Source organism: Callospermophilus lateralis, chromosome 12, assembly GCF_048772815.1.
Source record: "Callospermophilus lateralis isolate mCalLat2 chromosome 12, mCalLat2.hap1, whole genome shotgun sequence".
NCBI lineage: Eukaryota > Metazoa > Chordata > Mammalia > Rodentia > Sciuridae > Callospermophilus > Callospermophilus lateralis.
In genome coordinates, this window is record NC_135316.1 from 66,968,867 (window position 1) to 66,991,141 (window position 22,275).

Genomic DNA, 22,275 nt, shown 5'->3' on the forward strand with positions numbered 1-22,275 from the left:
GTGAGCATTCTGATTCTGACAAGCCAGATTTATCTCCTACATTTTTTAGTTACATGAACCAGCAAAGCTTTTTTCCCTCCTGCTGAAACCCTTTCAGCTTGTATTTTTGTTACTGTAATGGAAAGACTCTTGACTAAGACTTTCTCAAGATCTTATTTCTGTAATTAAACTATCTTTTCACCCATATCTGACGTTTGTAACCTCTTTTTAATTCTCAATGCTATTTATTTTATCTTAAAACTCTTCTGTCTTGTTTCTTACATGTAAAATATAACCCATTAAAAATTCAGTAAAGCTGATTATTTAGCTTCATGTAATCTATACAGTTTATCTCCACTGGCGATGTAATCAAATTTGGAATGCATTAAAATATTGAATATATTGAAAATAGTCCCTGTGATTAGGATATAGATACAACTTTATGCCTTTAAAAATTCTTGCTCTATTTTAAGCAAGCCTGTTAACCAGTGGGAACCTCTCTCTCACCCCAGCCATTTCTTAACTATCAGGAAACTCTAGTCAGTTGCCATAGCAGCAGCACCGACTCAACTTTTCCTCATTTAAAAATGTCATTTGTCAAATGAGCAATCAGCTTCTTTTTTATCACATCCCAATCACTGGGCCAATGTGAAACAAATTAGACAGAGTAATATGCTGTTCTTTGCATTGGAAGAAATGAGAGGGCAATGGAATTGCTCTTGAGAGTTCATAGGGGATAGAGGTTGAATTTTTGGACATCTTACAGCCACTTAAAACAGGATCTCAACCCCAACTCTGCTGTTCACTTGATGTTTAACTGTGGAGAGCCCGTTAAATCTTTGTGACTAAGTTATATCATCTGTGTTACATTTCATCTGAAATGAAAATAATAGTGGAATAATAACCTCCTATGATGTGCAATACAGTTGTATAAAATAAGAGGGCCGATATGAGGTTCATGATTTGGTCCACAAAGCTGACACAGAGGAAGCACTCAGTCAGTGTCAGGTGGCTATTTAGACAGGTGGTTGTGATCACATCTAGAATTCTGTGAAAGCTTAAAATGGATATAAAGCCTGTGTGTTAGAGGCATCTAAAAGTAGGGAAAATAAGGGATCAAGATGAGGAATCTTTTGGAAGTGATTGATAGGTGGAAAAATATTTTAAATATTTAATTTGGGTAAATGGTTTTCTATCCTATTTCTTCTGTAATTGTGATTAGAAGTGTTACTAAAAGACTTAAACCATAGATGACCCTCAGAAGTATCGCTGTAAGCTTTAGACCTCTGCCATTATCCCTGTTGAAAGGAGTCATTAAACATTCTTACTTGTTTCATAGTTCATGCCCATTAATTTTTCAATTTTACTAAAATTAAAATTTAAAATAGACATCATCAGAACTATTTATACTTCAAGAATCTAGATCAGAAAATGATTTTTTGCAGAGCAAATTCTTTCACGTGTGACTTTTCTAACGTAGGTCATTGAAAATCTAATTAACATTGGAACCTCAGAAGTAGCATTTCTCATATTTTATTCTGAAAGTGCGACAAATTATTTCAGGATGATTCTGGTCCATCTTTTCATACACTCTTTAGTTGCATGATCAAAGAATTCACATGTTTAATTCATATAAACTCAAAAGTATCTCCTTTCTTGGCAATGAGGTGCTAACATGAATTGAACTTGGTTGTCCTCTAAACCTTGAAGCTATTGCTTTTGAGTCACTTCTGTCAAGCAGATATTCCTGGATAATGATACTTTAGAGTAAATGTGGCTTAGGTTCATTAGTAGCAAAAGAGAATTGAACTAAACTATTTAAAACGGTGACAGTAGTTGCTTAATGAACTATTGAACTAACTGCCTAAATTGCCGAGTAACCGCTGGTTTTCTTTAAGTCAAAAGATCACTACAGGGAAGACACTATGTACAAATAGTATTTTTTTTTTTTGTACAGCTGCATAGAATTTAGGGTCATTCATTTAGGTTCAGCATTTCCAGAGATTTAACATTGTGAATCATGCAACTGAAATTGGCATCACATGGCTTCAGAATATCACCACATCAAACACCCAACTGGCGTCAGGGGAAGAAGCTTGATGTCACTGTATGGCTATATGTTTTCTTAACCTAACAGCTTGCTTCCTGTGAAATTCAGTACAGCTGGGTGGAATGTCTCCATAGTCTATGTGCAGATCTTCAGGAGATTTCTACCATCTTGTTATGCTGGTGATCCGAATCATCCAGTCAAATGTCCATTTGGAAAGTGGGTTCCCAATTATACAGATGAAAGAACAGAGAAGAGGATTTGCCAAGTGGTATAACATAGAGATCAAATTGAAGATACTGAGTGGAGGAATAGTTAAAATATAAGTTACATTTGCCAAAATGAAATCCTGTTTGAGATTACCATCACAGTTACATGGTGCCGTTTTAATATTATATTGGCTGCAACCAAATTCACAACTACCACCTGCTTAGACTTAGCATTTAAATTTGGTTTTTATTTCAGGGGTGCTATTTACATATGGTACTCTTTTTGGGGTGGGGGGAGCTTTACAACTTTTAATTACCCATTAAGTAAAATCCTGCTATTGAATTGTGATGTCTAACCATGCTAATCTTCAAAATTTATAACCTGACTTCAGAGGAGCAATTAAAAAATTTAAAAACTACAAAGGACAAGTGTTACTCAGATCAGTGGTAACCCTAAGTTCTCTGAGGTAAGTATTGGTCTGGCTTGAAAGCCAGAGTGGACATGGGGTTTGTTCTACCATCTCTAGACTTCACCAGATTAATTTCTACAATTGCCCCACGTTGAGAACTCACTAACTTGATGGAGATGGAGAAGAATCTTCCACTAAACTCTAAAGTTTTCCAAGGAAGGTGCTGTCTCTTATTCGTACTCAGCATTATTTAGTTCTGGTGTCTTATATAGCAGTCAACGTATAATGGATGTTTAAGCATTTTGAACAAATGGATGAACAAGTGTGTATGTGTAACTGTAATTGTGAACTACCCAGGACAAGTCAGCATGTATTTATTCACTGACTCAATAGCAAATAGGATGTTTTGGAAATAGGTTGATTTTTGCTTTAGCTAAAACTTGCTTCTGCTCAACTCCTGGCATATTGCAGCCCTGCTACAATGGAGAGAGTGAGAGACTACACTTGGCAGAAAGCCCACAGCCACTCCATGGGTCAGGGGGCAGGAGGGGATGACCTTGAAGGACTCTCATGTCCCTGAATTGTCCTAAGACCATAAAACCCAACAAAATAAAGCAAAACAGGAAACCCCCTCCCCTAGAACCAGTATTTTCTGTGAAAAATATCCATCAAGCTGTTGTTATCAAAATAGAGACATTTACAAAAAAGGTTAGGACAGATGTTTTATTTACATCTCCACCAGTTGCAGGTTGTCATCTAGAAATAGCTTAAAGCCTGGAGTTTGGTATCTTAGCATGTCAGGAGGGGATTGGCTTCTGTCCCCAGTCCTTGTCCACTTGCCAGTAGTGATGGGGAGGTGTTTGCCTCTGTTTCCTTGTTGGCTGACCCTTGGGCTTGGGTTCTGGAGCTTTCAGTGTCCCTCAGAGGGACAGACAGGGACACATCCTGGAAACGGCCTGGCAGTTCACCCTCCCGGCGTTCTCTGTGGGTGAACTCAGGCAACCAACAACTCGGTGACTCTGACAGATGTTTTTGTTTCTTAGCCTCGGGCACCTTGCCCTGCTGTCTTGCCTGCAGAGGGTGATGCCTGGCACCCCGCCCAGTGCCGCCAGGAATGAGCATGGCCCCAGGGAGTACTGCCAAGTCGGGTCGGCAAGTTGCTTGCTGGGAGCCAAGAGGCCACTGGAGAAATGTGTTGGTCTGGGTGCTCAGATCCCTGTCAGAGGGACACATCAGCTGAAATATCTCCCTGCCCGATGTGGCTGTGAGTTCTAAATCTATGTTCTGTGTCTCAAGCCATTTTGTTTAGATGTTGCGTTTGCTTCATTGAGCAATCCTGGTGACTCAGGGGGGGTCACTGGAGGAAAGCGACAGGCTTCACAGCCCCATGTTCAGCAAATACGAGTAGGGAAACATGCTGCCTGAGTGTATTCTAGTTCAACCCTCAAGACCAGAGTCACCTAAACAAAAAATAAAAACTAAACCTCTACCAGTCAACACAAATGGCATAGATCCACTTTTGGTAAGAGCATGGCCCCGTGGGAAAACACTAGGCTTGTGGGATGACAGTCTGGCTACAGGTCCCTGCTCACTATTTGCAATCTGACTCCTTTACATGTTTTCAACTTATTCTTAATTCTTTCCTGTTCCTATTTCAACAACTTTCTTTCTCAAATTAAAAAGAAAATACTCGGGTATACAACTTTATCAGGTTAATCTCTCTGTACCTTGATTTCCTCACCTGTATAATATAGTTTATTCATTCAATAAACATCAATTGAGTATTTTTCCTCTGTCCCATTGGCAGTCACTGTTTAAGGATAAATCCCAAAGCCAAGAACTTAGTTTTGTACAGAGATAAGAACCCAGAGTTGAGGCTGGGGTTATGGCTCAGTGGTAGAGAGCTTGTCTGGCACATGTGAGGCACTGGGTTCTATCCTCAGCACCACATAAAAATAAATAAACAAATAAAGGTATTGTATCCACAACTAACAAAATATTTTTTAAAAATCAGGAAATGAAAATATTCTTTAAAAATGTTAAAACAAAACAAGACAAAACCCAAAGTCATAGGAATATGAAGGCCAAAGTAACTCACTCTGCTGCGGAGGACATCAGGCTCCGTGTAGAGATGACGCCTTGAGCTGACTCTAGTAGGCAAGCTACCGGGTGCAGTGGAGTTTGCCTGTAATCCCTGCACCTAGGGAGGCTGAGGCAGGAGGACTGTGAGTTCAAAACCAGCCTGAGCAACTTAGTGAGGCCCTAAACAACTTAGTGAGACCCTGTCTCTAAATAAAATATAAAAGGGGCTGGGGATGTGGCTCAGTGGTTGAGCCTCTGTGTTCTATCCCAGGTACCAATAAAATAAATATAAATAAGTAAGTAAATAAATAAATAAATAAGGATGAGCTGGGTTTGCATCAAGCCACACACAGGCTTGAAGCAGGAGCAGGTGGAATTTGAACACAGGAATGTTTGGGGCCCAGAAGGCAGTAAAAGAGCATCTGGACCCAGGAGGAGGATACATGGCATGGCTCCTGGAGGAAGTTAAGGAGGCTGGAGCAGAAAGTGCAGCTATAGCCATTGTGCTGTACAACATCCTTCCACACCATGGCTGGGACTGGTGACTGTAACTGTGAAAATGGTTAGAGGAGTTTTTCTGAGGACAAAAGTAATGTAGGATTATTTTAGGAGATCTAGACAATGTGCCAGGGTGAAAAAGAAAATGAAGACCATCTAGAATCTGCCTTTCCAAAAAGAACCGTTAACATTGTGACACACTTTTTAATACTTAGCATGTGATTCCACATTCATTCTTCGTGATGTTTGAACTGAGAATGGAGGAGTTACAAAGGTGGGGAGGAGCACCGCTAGGAAGATGAGCTCATGGAAGACCCCAAGAGGGAGAGTGGCTGGCTTGGGGTGGAACTGGAAGAAGGCCAAGGGCTGGGGGTGAGGTTAGGAGTGTGCGATGAGGTTGAAGACTGGCAGCAGATCGCGTGGGATCTTGTAGGTCGAAGTTAAGCATTTGAGTAACTAGGAGCTTTGACCAGTTTTGACCAGGAAACTGACATGACTTAAGAAGACCGCCTAGCAGCCACAGGAGCATTGATCATAAAGTGGTAGGAAAGGAATCAAGAGACAGCAAGTTGTGGATAAATATTGATGCGGTAGTGGAGATCAAGAGCAAGTTGCACAGTCAAGGTGGTTTTTGGAAACATTATTGACAAGAGTTTAGTGTTAGATTGACGTGGGTCCTGAGAGGGAGGGGAAAACTTCGGATGAATTATAAGAGATTCATATGTAATAAAGTATGTATGATTATATTATATTTAGTTAATAGAAATTAGGCATAGTTGTGATGTTTCTAAGTTCCCATATTGTATTTCATTTTATCAATGCTCTATAATTACCACTAATTTCCACTTACCACTAAGTCTGATGTTCTTCTCTGTGAGATCTTGAAAAAAATGTATATTGATAGAGATGATTGCTCTCCTTGCTCACTCTCTTTTCTGTGCTTGCTTCTTTCCACCAATAATTCCAGAAGTTTCCATCCTAATTCTGGGTGTGGGGCAGAACACCCAGAGGCAACCTGGGATATGGACTCGTGGGGAGTATGTTGGGTATGTGTGTATGTGGCAGGGCTAGCAGGGGAGATGGGTGGGCAGAGACAATGCATCCCCCGTGTGCTGAACTGGCAGGAAAAAGTTTCCCTGAGGTGGAATTTGCCCTCCCACCCTTTGTGCTCCGCCTCTCTTGATCTTCAGGTGGAGCCAGTGTGTGTGTGTCAAGATGAGTTGTTGAGGGCCTCACAAATGCATGGGAAAACCAGTCTTAGTGAATGGGAGTGATCTCCAGTCAGCTGTAGGACACTGACGCAGGTTAGAGTAGATAACTTGGCATGTAATGAATGTTGACTGGTTTGGAAGACTGGCGGTGACCTAGGATGTTAGCAGGGGCATCGCTAAGTGATGGGGTTACGGTGACATTTATTGTCTTCTTTGTATGCCTCTGTACTTTATTTTATAATTTCTGCAATGAGCACAGACTAGTTGAAAATTAATAAAATCAGTTTTAATGTTGTTATTGCCATAAAATTATAGGTGGTTTTTAAAAATTTAGCAGTTTTAATAATTAGTGGAAGAAGTTGGATTTTCTGTCTTTCAGATGACAGATCTGGGAACTCCTAAAAGTAAAATTCCAATTTGTGAAACTGCCTTGTATACTTGGAAGTTTTCCATGAGAATACAAACTGAGACTTTACTCAGAATGTTCCAATATATAAGTAGTATATTTAACACAATTTTCTGTGTTTGTTGTATATAAGCTCTGATGTGTGTGTGTGTGTGTGTGTGTGTGTGTGTGTGTGTGTGTATGACCCTTGTACCCTTGTACAACTCATAGAGTTTATCTTGGTACCTGCGTGTAGTTTATTATCTCAATAATTGGATATTTGGATAATTTGGATAATTGTTGGAAATAGAAGAAATTTGTTGCCTGCTATACAGGATGTTAAATAAGGAAAATGATAGGAAATATGAATGTTATCTCTTTTTTTTTCAAGGTAGTTAATTTTATAAAAAAAAATTATAAGCTTTTAAAAATTAGATGTATATTCAGATAGAACAAATAAAAGAAACTACCTAACTACAAAAAAGGGACTTGATATAAGAAAAAAATAAAAAAGATGGGGGCTTTTATTTACTAAGATCTCAACATGATGTAGCAATTAATAATAAATAATGTTAAGCAGCATTAATATAAATATAGTGTCTCTGACATAGATATTGCATTTTTCATTTAAGAACAAGCTATAATTTTCTCTGAAGGAAAAAGTATTTTCAATTACCAAAAATTTTAAAATATTTATTTATTGGAAATTTCACCCTCCCATACTCTCCTGCATCAGCCTAGTTTCCAGCTTCTCCAAGAGGAGATCACTGGCATCAGCTCTTGTTAATCCTTTATAGAATCCATAAGGTTTTTTAATATCTTTTTTCTTAGTTTTAGGTGGACACAATATCTCTGTTTTATTTTTAATGTGGTGCTGAGGATTGAACCCAGTGCCTCATGCATGCTAGGTGAGCGCTCTACCACTGAGCCACAATCTCCAGCCCAAGGATTCATAAGATTTTAAATAGTTGGGAACATACTTTCTTTTTAAACAAATGGCAGCATTATGCACACTATTCTATATCTTTGTATTTTGCCTTTTTGTTAGAATATTTCAGAAATCATTTAATAATGTTAATTCACCTTTTATAGCTATATGATATCCCATTGTACTATATTTAACAAATTTCCTACTAATTTCCTTTTATTCCCCTTTGATAAAAAAATGCATCAGAAAACTTTAATGTACACATAATATTTTAGGTGTATCAGTGTATTTGTAGGTGTATCAGTATATTTGTAAGACATATTTCTAGAAATTAATTTTTAAAGGCAAATTTTAAAAATCTTATTGTTCCTAGTAATTTTTCCCCTTGGGTTAAATGATTTACACTGTCCTCCAGCAATGAGTAAAACTCACTGTCTCTCTCCATTATCACCAAAAATGTATTTTCAAACATATAATACCATAAGCAAAAACTGATATCTCAGTTTAGTTTTGATTTCTATTTATTTAATGGAAGAAAAATACACGTTTCCAAATTGGTAAGTCATTTGTATTTCCTTTTCTGTGTGGTTTCATTTACCTACTCTGCTTAGTTTTGTATTATATTGATCTTGTTCCTTAGGTAAAACTAACCCTTTACCAGGGTCCATAAATTCCTAGGATCTGGTACCCACCCAGGTGAAAATTCACAGTGGATTATAAAATCAGGGGAAAATTTGTGAGAGGAGGAAATGATAAAAGTAGAAAAAAATGATACTATGGCATTCCAGAAGCTATGGCAATGTGTGAACTTCTGCTTTGAAAACTAACATATTATGAGCATCTCCTTTCCATGACTATAACAAAATACCTGAGATAGTTACAAGTTACAAGGAAGAAAGTTTTATTTTGGCTCATGGTTTCAGAGATTTCAGTTCATAGTTGCTTGACCCTGTTGCTTTGGGCCTGTGGTAGCACAATAAATTGTGGCAGGAGTGCATGGTAGAGGGGATCTGTTCACCCCAAGGTGACCGGAATAAAAGAGTAAAAGGAGGGAATAGGGTGCAAATATTCCCTACAAGGGCATACCTACAATGCCCTAACTTCCTTCCACTAGCTCTCCCATCCAAAAAGGTTCTACTATCTCCCAAGAGGGTCACAGACTGGTAACTTTAACACACAGGCCTTGGGAGACACAACACACACACATACACACACACACAAAAAAAAAAAAAAAAAGCAAAAGAAGGAGAACAAGAAGAAAGGAAGGAAGAAAAAGAAGAAAGGAAGGAATAAAAACAAAGAAAACCAAATTATGTTACAGATTCAAGAAAAGTAGTTTTTGAAATAGTGACTTAGGGTTATAGTTACAAAGTGAAATGCAAGATTGAACTGTTTTCTGGATTGTTCAGACTACTGACTACATCCTCAATCCCCAATGTGCATATAATAGAGGAAGGGGTTTCTTTCTTAAAAAGTAATTTATCTGTAGCATCCACTGTTTTCCAACATCTGTTTTTCTTTTCTTCTACTCTATGACATTGTTTCCTGGGCATAGAATTTTGATCCTAGCTAAAGTTACCGTTTCTCAACCTCTGTTACAGCTGGCTAGTTATGTCCACATGATTATGTTCTGGTAATGGGATGTGAGCAGAAAGGATATGAGCACACAAGTCTTGACCTAAAAGGATTGCATGTGAAAATCCACTGTATTTTTCCCCTTTGTGCTGAATGGGATGTATTGTGAGGACAGGAGCTGGAGGCGCCATCTTGGACTGAGAGATGGAAAATGTGTTGAGGCAACTTGGACTTTTAGGTAAAAACCTATTTAAATTACTGTATGTTTGAATCTTTTGGTGAGGACATCTTAGCCTGTATCCCAACAAGTATAATGTACTTTTCTTTCATAATGAACTGCCTCTTAACATAGTGGCTTAGAACAACAATCATTAATTAGCTTATGATACTGTGGTTTGTCAAATTTGGCCTACATTCAGCTAAGCAGTTCTTTTGGCCAATCTTTCCAGGGTTTATTCACATGGCTGCAGTCGATGATGAGTTTGCTAGGGCATAATTGGACTCTGTGGCCTTACTCATGTGATTGGCAGTTGTCTTGGGCAAGGGGAGCAACTTCGTTGTGTATTTCTAACAGTTAGCAGGAAGCCCAGGCTGGTTTCCAAGTGTAGCAAGAGATAGCAAGTCCCAGCGAGAAATCATTTTTGACTCTTCTCTTCATGCATAGATGGTAATGTCACATTAGCCAAAGAAAATCCCATGGCTGAACCAGGGGTGAATGTGGGAGAGGACTAACAAAGGGTACATGTTTCCAGCAGAGTTTCTCAACAGCAGTACTGTATACATTATTAGGCTGGATAATTCTTTGTTATGTGGGCTGTCTTGTGCATTGTAGGATTTTCAGCAGTGCCTCTGCCTTCTAACCCATAGATATCAGTAACAGTCCAAGACATCAAACATGTCTCTAGATATTGTCAATGACCTCTATGTGACAAAATTGAGAAAACTGCTGGTTTACCAGGTGATCTGTTTCTGGTGTGAGCCATTGAAGGCTATTCATGCAACAACCTACCACAAACAATTGATGTAATAACTCAGCTTATTTTTCTTTGCTTACATCATTAACCTTATATTCTGGGATTGTTGTTGATTATTTCTGTTGATGTGCATGTTTTTGAGAAGCTGTTCTTTGGTTCAGGGATTTGGCCCTTGTTTTCAGAGCTTGATGTCTTTGATTTTGACCTTTCGACTTAGACTTTTCTAACATAGAACTCACCTTACTTTATTAGAAAATATTAGCAATTGTGACCTATTGGATTGTTGTGCCCAGATCTTTGCTTCTTCTCTGTAATAACACATTTTTCCCCATTTTTCAGGTGACTCTCCATGCCTCACAGGTGACAGAATATACATCATTGCACCATTGTTTTGAGCTTGGCCGTGTGATTTGTTGTGACCAATACAGGGTGGGTATTGATGACCGAATGACAATCCTGAGCAGAGGTTTTAGAAGGCATGGCATGTTCCTGCTGGTCTGTCTTGTGATTCTGGCTCCTGACATGAGAACAGTGATTTCAGAACTAGTCTTTCTGCCTGGCTCCTGGTAGGAGATGGTAGAGGAGATGTAAATTTGACTTGCAGTCTGGAACCAAGGAACTACAGATGTCCCACAGACACTGGGAGAGAAATGCGTGCTTACTGTAGTGAGACTTTGATATTCTGGAATCAATTGTGGCAGAGCTGACTCATGCAATTTCCAGTTTTTATTCTGTCAAGTTGCTTTTATCTGCAAAGTACATAATTGTTGTAGAAAAATAAAATACAGGAAATCAAAATCAAGAAAAATCACCTGTAATCCCTGTCCACAGAAAAACAATGTTAACATTTTGTGTATTTCCCAGCATTTTTCTATGTATATTAATTCAGTAATTCATTTATTATTTCATCCAACAAATAAATTCTGAGCTACTTGCCAATAAGTAGATGTAGCTAAATATAGTAGAGTATAAGCTAGACATGTCCCTCATGAGGTTTATAGTTAGATGGGAAGATAGACTCGATTAACTACAAAGCAATTAAACACAAATCTACAACTGAGGTAAACACTACTAAGGGGAAGTATAGTATACTCGAAAAATGTATAAGAACAGAGGATAATGCACTTTGGGACCAAGAAAAACATTCTTAAAGAAATAGTATAATAGACACGTTACAATGTATTTCACATACTATAAAATAATTTCTATATCATTATATATACATAATTTCATAGAGTACACATATGGTGTTATTTCTCTTCTACATGTGTTATAGCATATCAGCATATGTATTAGAGAACATATTAAATAATATGTGCAATGGACAATATGAAACGAACATCTTTCCACATTGATAAGTATGCTTTTATTCTCCTGAAATTTGTGTACCATGTTTTATTCAACCAATCCCCTGGTATTGGACATTTGAGTTGCTTTTTGTTTTCTCTTACTGTAAATCTTATAATGAACATTCTGGCAAAAAACTCTAATATGTTTATGGAAGATGAATAATTGTGGTGAAAAAGAAAAAAAAAATGTGCTTTGAAGCAACATTTTATAATGTATCTTGACCTGTGTATCCCAGAGGAAGCATAATAGAAATATTTATTTTTGAAACAAAATTTCTCATGCATTGCCAGCAATACTCAGTCATTCCTGAAAAACTTTTGGGAAAATTTAGACTATCTTTCTTTGATGAAGATTTATTGAGGGTAGATAGGGGCAAAATGTCAAGGGAAATGGTGTAAATATATATAGTGAAAAAATCCAGAATACCACCTCTGCTTTTTCAAATCAAGAAGTGATAGGTTGTAATATTTTATTGCTGGTCTAGCTTTTTTTTCCTATTGGTGTGGTTATCATTACTTCTTCAGTGGCCTATTTCCAAAAGCAATGGGTGAGCCCCCACAAGATATTCCCCAGAACGTCTGATTCTCCCATGAGTAATAGGCCAGCAGAATGCACTAAACAAACAGTTTAGCTCAACTGTGTTGCAATTGTCTGAATGAAAATCAAGTATGATTAGATGATAGAGTTTATATGGTTTGCCTTACACAGGATAAGAGAGCCTGACATTCATTTAAAAAGTGAAAATCTAGGGTTGCATATTAGCAAAAAGACATATCAAATAAATGGAATAAAGAGCCCAGAAATGAACCTGCACATGTATGGTCGACTGAGTTCCATAAGGGTTACAAGGACATTAAATAGAGGAAAGGAAAGTCTTTCCAGCAAATCCACATGCAAAACAAACAAAAAATCTACAAGAAAACCAAAATGAAGTCAGACCTTAAGCTTATACTACATACCAAATCAAACTCAAAATGAATCAAAGACCTAAATGTAAGACATAAAACTGAAAAGTTCTTAGAAGAAAACAAGAGGAGAAAACTTCAATGGATTTCTTGGGTATAATACTATGTACACAGGCAACAATAGTAAAAATAGATAAATAGAATTAAGAACTTTTGTGCATCACAGGACACAATCAACAGGGATAAAAGGCTACCTACAGAATGGAAGAAAATATTTATAGATTACCTATTTGGCATAAATCATTTACCTGTTCTTTCTACTTAGAACAAATAAAGAATCCTTACAACTCAATTACAACAAAAAAACACAATCTAATTTAAAGTGGGCAAAGGGCTTGGATAAATATTTCCCCAGAGGAGCTAGGCAAATGACAACAAGCATATACAAAGATGTCAACATCATAATCATTAGGGAAATGAAAATCAAAACTACAATGAGACATTTCCTCATATCCATGAAGATGGCACTATCAAAAACACCAGAAAGCAACAAGTGTTGGAGAGGACATGGAGAAACTAGCTCCCTTGGGCATTGTTGGTGAAAATGCAAAAATGGTGCCATTGCCAGTAAAAACAATATGGCGGAGCCTCAAAAAATCGAAAATGGAACCACCAGGTGACCCAAGCAATTCCACTTCTAGTTATATGTTCAAAAGTATTGCAAACAAATTCTCAAATATGTATTTGTACTTCCACGTTCATGGCTACACTATTCACAATAGTCAAAAAGTGAAATCAACCCAAGTGTCCATCAACTGAGGAATAGATAAATGAATATTCTTAGTGAATAAAATTGAATAATATTAATGGGATGTTATCAATAATGAATAATATTAGTGGAATATAATTCAGCCTTGAAAAACAAGGAAATTCTAACACATGCTACAATACTGATGAACCTTGAGGATCCTATGCTAAGTGAAGTGAGCCAACCACAAAAAAATGAATACTGTATTGTTCCACTTACCAGAGGTACTTGGAGTAGTCATATTCATAGAAACAGAAAGTAGAATGGTGTTTGGTGGAGACTGGGGGGGGAGGAGAAAATGGGGAATTGTTTCATGGATATCCACATGCAATTTCAGTTTTGCAAGATGAAAAAGTTCTTGAGATTGGTTGCATTAAAAATGGGAATATACTTAACACTGAACTGTACACTTAAAAATAGTTAAGTTGGCAACTTTTATGTTATGTGTGTTTTATCACAATTAAACCAAAGAGAAGATTGCATAATATTAATGCCTTGGGACGGAACTCACATAAAATGTATTCTTCCTTCGGGGAACTGGCTCTTGTTACTCTCCCCACCTGACCTGAATGCCAGATGACCTGAATATCTGAGCTAGCTGTTCATATTGGGCTTCCTAGCCAGGTTCCAATATGGTCACTAATTTCTGTGTATTGGGCCCACTCTCCCATTGGACTGGAAACTCCCTGGGTAGAGATTACCTTACTACCTTGAACTCCCTGGCAGTCCAGCTGTAGTCTGCCCCTAGTCTGAATGTTTGTTCCCAGACTGAGGTGAGGTGTGTTGCCCATAAAAAACCTCTTCCTGGACTGGGGATGTGGCTCAAGTGGTAGCGTGCTCGCCTGGCATGCGTGCGGCCCGGGTTCGATCCTCAGCACCACATACAAACAAAGAAGTTGTTGTGTCCACTGAGAACTGAAAAATAAATATTAAAAAAACTCTCTCTCTCTCTCCCACCCCCTCTTAAAAAAAAAGTATTTATATAAAAAAAAAAAGAAAAAAAGAAACCTCTTCCTTAGGTGTGAAGGGTGGTCAGAATCATGTGTCCGGGGACTGACAATGCCAGGAATCCAGGCTAAAAATGAAGTAGGTGAAGACCTCTTTCTACAGACTCTAAGAACATCACCGTGTGCTTCAGCCTCACTGGAGGTCTAACAGCAGTGGCACCATTGCCTGAGCCCAATCTGATTGAGGGACTATCCAGCACAGTAGAAGGCACTACATGGGGAATGGTGGAAGCATATACCCAAACCATTCCCATTTGGTTTCCTTCCAGTTATCTACACTTTATGACATTTTGTTGTTTTAATTAGAAACGTAAACATGTGTGACCAAAGGGTTTACAAAATTTTCTTACATTCAGTTGACTTCAGTTTGAGGTACAAAATACCCAAATGGACTGAAAGTAACTAATTGTCAATTATCAAGATGAACCAAATATTTGTATATTTGGCATCAATTGCATTGATGCCAACTCCTCCTCCTCTCCCATCCTCCAACTCTCAGCATTCTATCAACGCCTTTTAGCACAGCCCTACTACTCCAAATAGTTTACAAACATGGGGTTAGTGGAGTGTGGAGGAGGAGGAATAAGAGTGAGGGAAAGGGAACAAGAGGGGAAAAGAAGGAAAATGGAAAGTATATTCTATGAACTTTTAAACCTGTGGTTCTCAAACTTGAGTGTGCATTAGAATCACCAGGAAGCTGGTTAACATGAGATGCTGGACCCCTTCCCTGAGGTCTGGGATAGGGCTTTCCATAGTTCAGATTTGAAATGTCTTCCAAAGGCCCATGTGTTAAAGAGTGACGCTGTCGAGAGGCAGAGCCTAGTGGGAGATCTTAGGCCACTGGGGGTGTGTCCCTGAAGGGCTAGTGGAATCCAGCCCCTTCTCCTCCAGCCCCCCACTCTCTGGCACTAGGGATTGAACATGAGGGTGTTTTATCACTGAGCTGTGTCCCCAGCCCTTTTATTTTTTATTTTGAGACAGGGTCTTACTAAGTTGACCAGGCTGGCCTTGAACTTGTGATTCCTCTGCTTCAACCTCCTGAATAGCTGAGATTACAGGCATGGGACACCACTCCTACATTCTCCTTTTGGCATCCCAGTCATGAAGTAGAGTTTTCTCCACCATTAGCTCCCTACCATGATGGGATGCCTCACCACAGGCTCCAAGCATCAGTGCTAATTGGTCATGGACTGGACTTTCCAAAACTGTGAGCCAAAATAAACCTTTCCTCTTTATGAGTTGGTTATTTTAGGTATTTTTTTTTTTTTGACAGTAACAGAAGGTTGACTAGCACAGGGACTAAGGATTTACATTTCTAACTGGTCCCAGGAGATGCTGAGGCAGATGGTCTAGGACCATGCATTTGAGGACCATTGTTCTAAAGTACTGGGTCTTAATCATGATCAAACAGTAGATTCACCTGAGGAGTTTTGAAATATCCTGCAGCCCAAGTGACCCATTTAATTGAATCTCTGAAGACAGAACCCAGCAAAGGATCCCAAGTGTTTCCCTTAGAACAGTTTGAAAACCATAGCTGTGGGGCCCTCCTCCTGGATTTCACTGGGCAGACCAGCAGCCTAGGACCATGTTAAAAATGCAGAATCTCAGGCCCCAGCCCCGACTACTGCATCCACAGGCAAATAGCTCACACTTTGATGTGCATAAGGAATTCTGCAGGTAAATCAAGCAATGAGCAGCAGGTCCAGCTGGGAGAAAGCTTGTGATGCTGACTGCAGGATAAGAACCAGACAGCTACAGAAACTGGAAACTTGCTGTTGATTCAGTTAAGGGAACATGCTATGTCCAGACAATAGAAAATGCTGGTGTGTGAACCCCCAATCAACATCGATTTTTATTTTTTTGTGCATCTTTTTCATTAATTCATTTTAGTTATAAATAATACTTGGTTTCATTTTGACATAATTATATAAGCATTGAATAAAATTTGCTCCAATTCAAATGATAGCAGAATGAATCAAACATTATTACCCTATGTGCATATATGATTACATGACCATTTGTAACTCCACATCATGTACAAGCAGAAGAATGAGGAGTTATACTCCATTTATGTATGATGTGTCAAAATACATTCTACTGTCATATATAACTAATTAGTATAAATTTCAAAAAGTTATTCACCAAAAGAAATGATCTAAAATTAAAAAATAAGATTTGTTCCAATTCAGTCCCCAATACTTCCCTTTTCCTTCCCCTCACCCTTCCCTCTGTTCCTGTTTGTGTACTTTACTGATCTTTTCTCTATTTATGGTTTTTAAATTAGTGCATATGGATACACATAAAGGTGAAATTCACTGTGATATATTTATTTATGTATACAGGAAATTTTGGTCAGATTCATTCCACTGTTCCTCCCTTTTTCCATCCCTCCTCTCTCCCTCACTGATCTCCTATTTTAATCAATATTGTTTTTTAAACATGTCCAAACACGGTTTCTTGCAATGAGGCTTTCACTCAGAAAATCCAATTGAGAAGAAATAAATGAAACATTTTTGATTTTCACTAGGTTGTATTAAAAGTATTACGTGAAACTGCTTAAAACCCAATTGCTACTATTGTCACACCTTGTAGGCCCAGGAATAGCTGCTGCCTTCACCCAGAGAAGGCCATTGGGCAGTCCATCTGTGTGGCCCTCTGATTGGTTGTGTTGTGGTCAGCGGCCTGGCTGGCTCACCACATCACCATTTTTGGGATGCTGTTTTGTGAACTCAAAAGGTGATTTCAAAGTGCCACCTATGAAATTCTGATCTTACCAAAGAAAAGGGAAGCAGCTTACATGGTAGAAAACCACCAAAAGAAGCAAGACCTGAGCATAGCCCAGTGACTTAGTCCAGGGGCTCTGGAACTCAATTCCTCTGGGTTCAAATCCTGGCTCTGACACTTTACAGCTGTGTACTTGAATCTTTCTGTGATTCCTTTTATTCGGGTATCAAAGGTAGATGTTGATCATAACAATATCTACCTCACAGGGTTGTTGAGAGGATACAATTAGTTAATATTTGTCAAGCTTTTAAATCTGGTCTATCCTGATTGCTTTATGATGATTAAGTTCACAGGAGAAGCATAGCTCAACTTCAGGAAAGTCATGAAAGACAATATATTTCTCTCTGATGCTGGGCCTGAGTCAGTTTGGTGAACAAATTTCTCTGAATGAATAGAATATTACCTTCAATTCTACAGTCAAATAACAAGAAGTCATAAATCATTTAAAACAATGATAATAAAGGACACAAATTAATGAAGAGGAGTATTTTTAAAAGAGGAGAAAATCTTAATGTCAATAAGCACCTTAGAAAATTTCTGTCTCTAAAGAAAAGAGTTGGATGCACTAAATTCAGAGGAAGAGGCTTTTGTACACCATGGATATATGACGGGACTCATATTAGCACACAATTAAGAATTATTTTAAAAAGTGTTCTCAATTGACAAAATGTAAATTAAAACTTCCCTTCTTGTTAACTGCAAGGAAATGTCCCCAGCAGCCCTATTTGGAGGGTTCCCTGGTCATGAGGTTCTTTCTATCACTTGGGGCATGTGGGTGCACTCAGCCACACAACCCAAACATACCGAACAAGGTCACACAAAAACATTACCCAGGCTGCTTTTCCCAACCCCAGAGTCCATGAAACCACCATGAGCCATACACAGGAATCACATTGCATTGCCCAAATCACACATTTCAAATTGTAAAAACAGTGAGGCGAGTAACCTCCTTTCCACTAGTCAAGCTATGTCTCCCTCCTAATTTGAAAGGGAATCATCTCTCTGCTCAATCCTTCTCAACCTTTTGGTTGCTTCCTTCTCTTCTTTGTTGCTATCTTAAGTTGAAGAGCCTCCTTGCTTTCCTCTCCATCAGCACCTCTTCCCTGGAGATGGCATCCTGCCACTGACCCTTTGCTGTCTATCTCCTGGGTAGACCTCTCCTGAACTCCAGGTTCCAATCCACAACTGTCTACACTTCCTCTTGCAGGTATTACACTAAACTCAAACTGATCACATCCCAAATTGAGCTTCTGATCTTCCCCTAAGACCTACTCCTTTTAAATCTCAGTTCATAGCAACTTCAATCTTCCAGTTTTCCAGGCCCAAGCCCTTGGAACCATTCTCTTCTCTGTCACATCCTGCATTCATTCCACCAAGGAATTCTGACTCCAAAGGTATGCAGAATTTGACCACCTGTCAGCCATCTCTGCTACTATACCACTCTGGTCCGAGTTGCCATTTTCCCCTTCCTGGATTATTTTTATAGCCTTTTAATCCTTTAAAAACTGTAGTCAGATCACATAGCTCCTTTGCTCAAAATCCTGCATGATTCAACATTTAACTCAGTGAAAATTAAACTTTATGCAATTTTCCATAGTCTGGTCCACCCGCCTTGTTACCTTGGTGACATCATCTCTGGAACCTCTCCCCATTCCCCATGGTTCTCCAGCCACACCAAGGATGCTACCTACACCTTAGGGCTTTGCACTGGCACTCCTGGTCACTTGCACACACAGGTAGCCCTGTGCCTTTACCCTCCACTCCTAAAATCTTTGCTCAAAAATCATCTTCTTAATGAGACCCACTTTAACCGCTGATGTAAAACTGTACACCTCAACTACGTCCCCAAGTCTCCTCACTTGGCCTGACTTTTTAGCAGGCCATAGCAATTTTCATCTTACCACATGGTAAATAATTAATTTATTTATTATCTCTCTCCCCTTGCTAGAATGTACACACCATCGAGTCATGGAAATTTTATATATTTTATTCATATTGTAGGTACTTAATACATATTTGTAGAATGAATAAATTCCAGATTGAATTGGTACCTAGTTTTAGTATTCAGCAATCCTGCTGGGACAGGGAGCCCCCAACATCCTGCTAGATCATCAGAATGTGTGTTGCATTTGAAAGACTAAAACAAGCATCCTCTTCTAGGATGGAGTGCTGAGTGTTGTCCCTCTCCAAGCCAACAGCTTGTTTTTGCTGGCTTCTTCCTTCTGACTCCCAATCCCTACTTGCCCTGTCAAGTTCCTGGCTGTCTTGATGCTAGTTCTAGTCAAGCTCCAACTTACATCAGTCTGTTTGGGCTCTGTCATCTTCTGCATCAATCCAACACATATACTACCTGTAGAACTTGGACGCAGTGGTCAGTCCCTGGTCCAGGGCAAGGCTTCAGTAAACAGTAGCATATTTGTGGCTTGAAATCCTTAATTTTAATATATTGTATAATTGTGCATCTTCCATCACTGCCTTGGGCCAAGGGAAGGACAGTGATATAAAACATAACCAAATCTTGTAGCCTAGCTCCTTAGAGAGGCAGCCATCTCCTCCTTGCTGTCTTCAGTATGGTAAAATGCACATCCCACGAAGCCTTTGGATTTGTTTGAGAAAGCCAGAGATTAATCTTGGAATGTATACTCAGGATGACCCCCTCTGGATTACTGGGTGTTTTAGTCGGCTTTTTCATTGGTATGATTTAAAGACCCCAGCAGAACAAGTGTAGAAGAGGAAAAGTTTACTTAAGGGCTCACAGTTTCAGAGGTCACAGCCCATATACAGTCAGCTTCATCACGGAGGAAGAGTACGGCAGAGGCAAGCAGTTCACATGATGATCAGAAAGCAGAGAGAGAAATTCCGCTCTCTAGATACAAAATATATACCCCAAAGCCAAGCCCCCACTTCCTCCAGCCACCACCCAGTTAATCCCATCAGGGATCAATTCACTGATTAGGTTAAGGCTCTCATAACCCAATCATTTTTCCTCCAAACCCTCTTGCACTGCTCACATTTGAGCTTTTTGGGGATACCTCCCATACAAACCAAAATACTGGGAAAACAATTTATCTCAGAGATGGTTGGCCATCATCCCATCTTCCTCTCTGTCCTTATTAATTTTTATTCTTTGCTTTAAAAAAAATGAGCTATTGTGGCAATTAAAGGAAATTCTGGATGGTCAAATATCAGACTGAGCAGTGAATATATGCTAAGTATGAAAGCACATTTTAACACTCTATCTAGAACTTTGCATCATTTATTTTTTATTATACATGTAATGATATAAAAACTGATTTTTTCCATGAAAGAATTATAATAAATTATATTTAGATAGAAAGATGCTGGTCAACCTTGAGTTATTCCAAAGCAGACTATCAGTGAGAGGGAAAAGCTCACAAGTAATTCTAGGAACAACCTGACCTTTGAGAACTTACACTGGGCCAACCACTTTCATCTACATACATAAGCTCAGGAGATCTTCACTGGAATTGTGAAAATTAGGTTTATATCTGCTTTATACATGTGAAAAGAATGGCTCAGAGGGCTGAAGCAAATTGCCCGAGTTCATACAGCTTGTTAGTGGTAAAGGCAGGTTTTTAATCAAGGCTGAGGTTATTGCAAGGCAAGCTAAGTACCTGGATCATGCTGTGCTTCTCCCCTCCTGGATTATGAGCTGCTGCAGTTTTGGAGGATAATTCAGACTTAAAGGTCTTCTGCATGTTCTCCATATGCAATAGCTATGTGGTAGAGGCTCAGAGCATGCTAGCTACTCATATCTTTCTTAATTTCTAACAACCCATAAGTCATAATGGGACACTTAATGTGTCTAAGAGACAGAAAAAGTAATCATATAATAGCAAAGGTTGACATAGTTCCTACTTTTTGCCAGGGATTGTCCCATGCCTTTTATGTGTGTACATTCAATTAGTCATTTTCAATAACTCTATGTATGTTCTACTGTTATCACCCCATTTAATAGGTTTCATGTATACAGATTTTGAGACTTGAACTCAGGCTGTTTCCCTACAGAGGGCAAGGCCTTAATGCTCTGCGTTCTGCCCTCTATCGGTTTATTATAGCTTTGGCACTATTATATATGTTCATGAGTGTGTGCATGTGTGCACATGTGCATGTGTGCATGTGTTTGTGTGTGTTCATGTGTGCTTGTGTGTGTGCAATCCACTGCTGTGACTTGCACTGATAATGATTTTGTGGCTTCATCTTACATTGCATTGTGATGATTCTGCAATCTGTAATTTTTCATTATCTTATACAATGACTTAATCAGAGACAAACTATGAACCAAGTGGTAGAGATGCCTTCAACACACCCAGAGAGAGTTGGCCAAAGTCAAGTCAATGGCCTTATGGTTCCACCACCCTTCAGTTCCAAACTCAGTGCCAGAAACACACATAAGAAAAGAAAATTGAGGTTGCAATTTGTTGAATTGCAGATTGTATTGATAGTGTGGTTTGAATAAGTACCATGCCCTTTGAAAACCTCAAATTTGCAAAATATTAGACATATGAGGGTTTTCTTTAAAGCTGACAATAGGCAAAAATCCAGTTTCATAGCTGAAATCTGTTAGGAAATCATTGCTGTTTTTTTGGAATGACACTGTTTAATTTAGCCCCTGGGTGTGGCCAGACCACCCATGGTCTCCTCCTCCTTTGTAGATCTATGAATAAAGCTCTTTGTAAAGAGGTCTGTCTTTTTGTGCAACACTAATATGTTTCTGAGAAGGATATAGGGTCAGATTTTCTTTGAATAGTGGTATCTTGTATTGTTTACTTTAAAAATAGTTTCTAGTGCAAAGGAGAACTGTGTCCTAGAAGAACTGTCCCAAAGAGCCCATGAACAGGAATAACGGTTTGCACCACTACTTTCTGGAAAGCAAATGAGATTTTGATGTGAACTCAAAAAGGGGTCAGACCACACTGACATATATTTTCTGGTTTCTAATCTTACTTCCACTGCCATTATGGACTGCATTCCACAACCCTCTAACCTAAGGCCCAGACATTCTACAGCTTTTTATCAGCTCATAGAATGGTCTCGGCACAGCATGGCTCTAACTGAGGACTCAGGGACCAGTGGGTGGCCAGACCTCAGGCTCTGGGCAC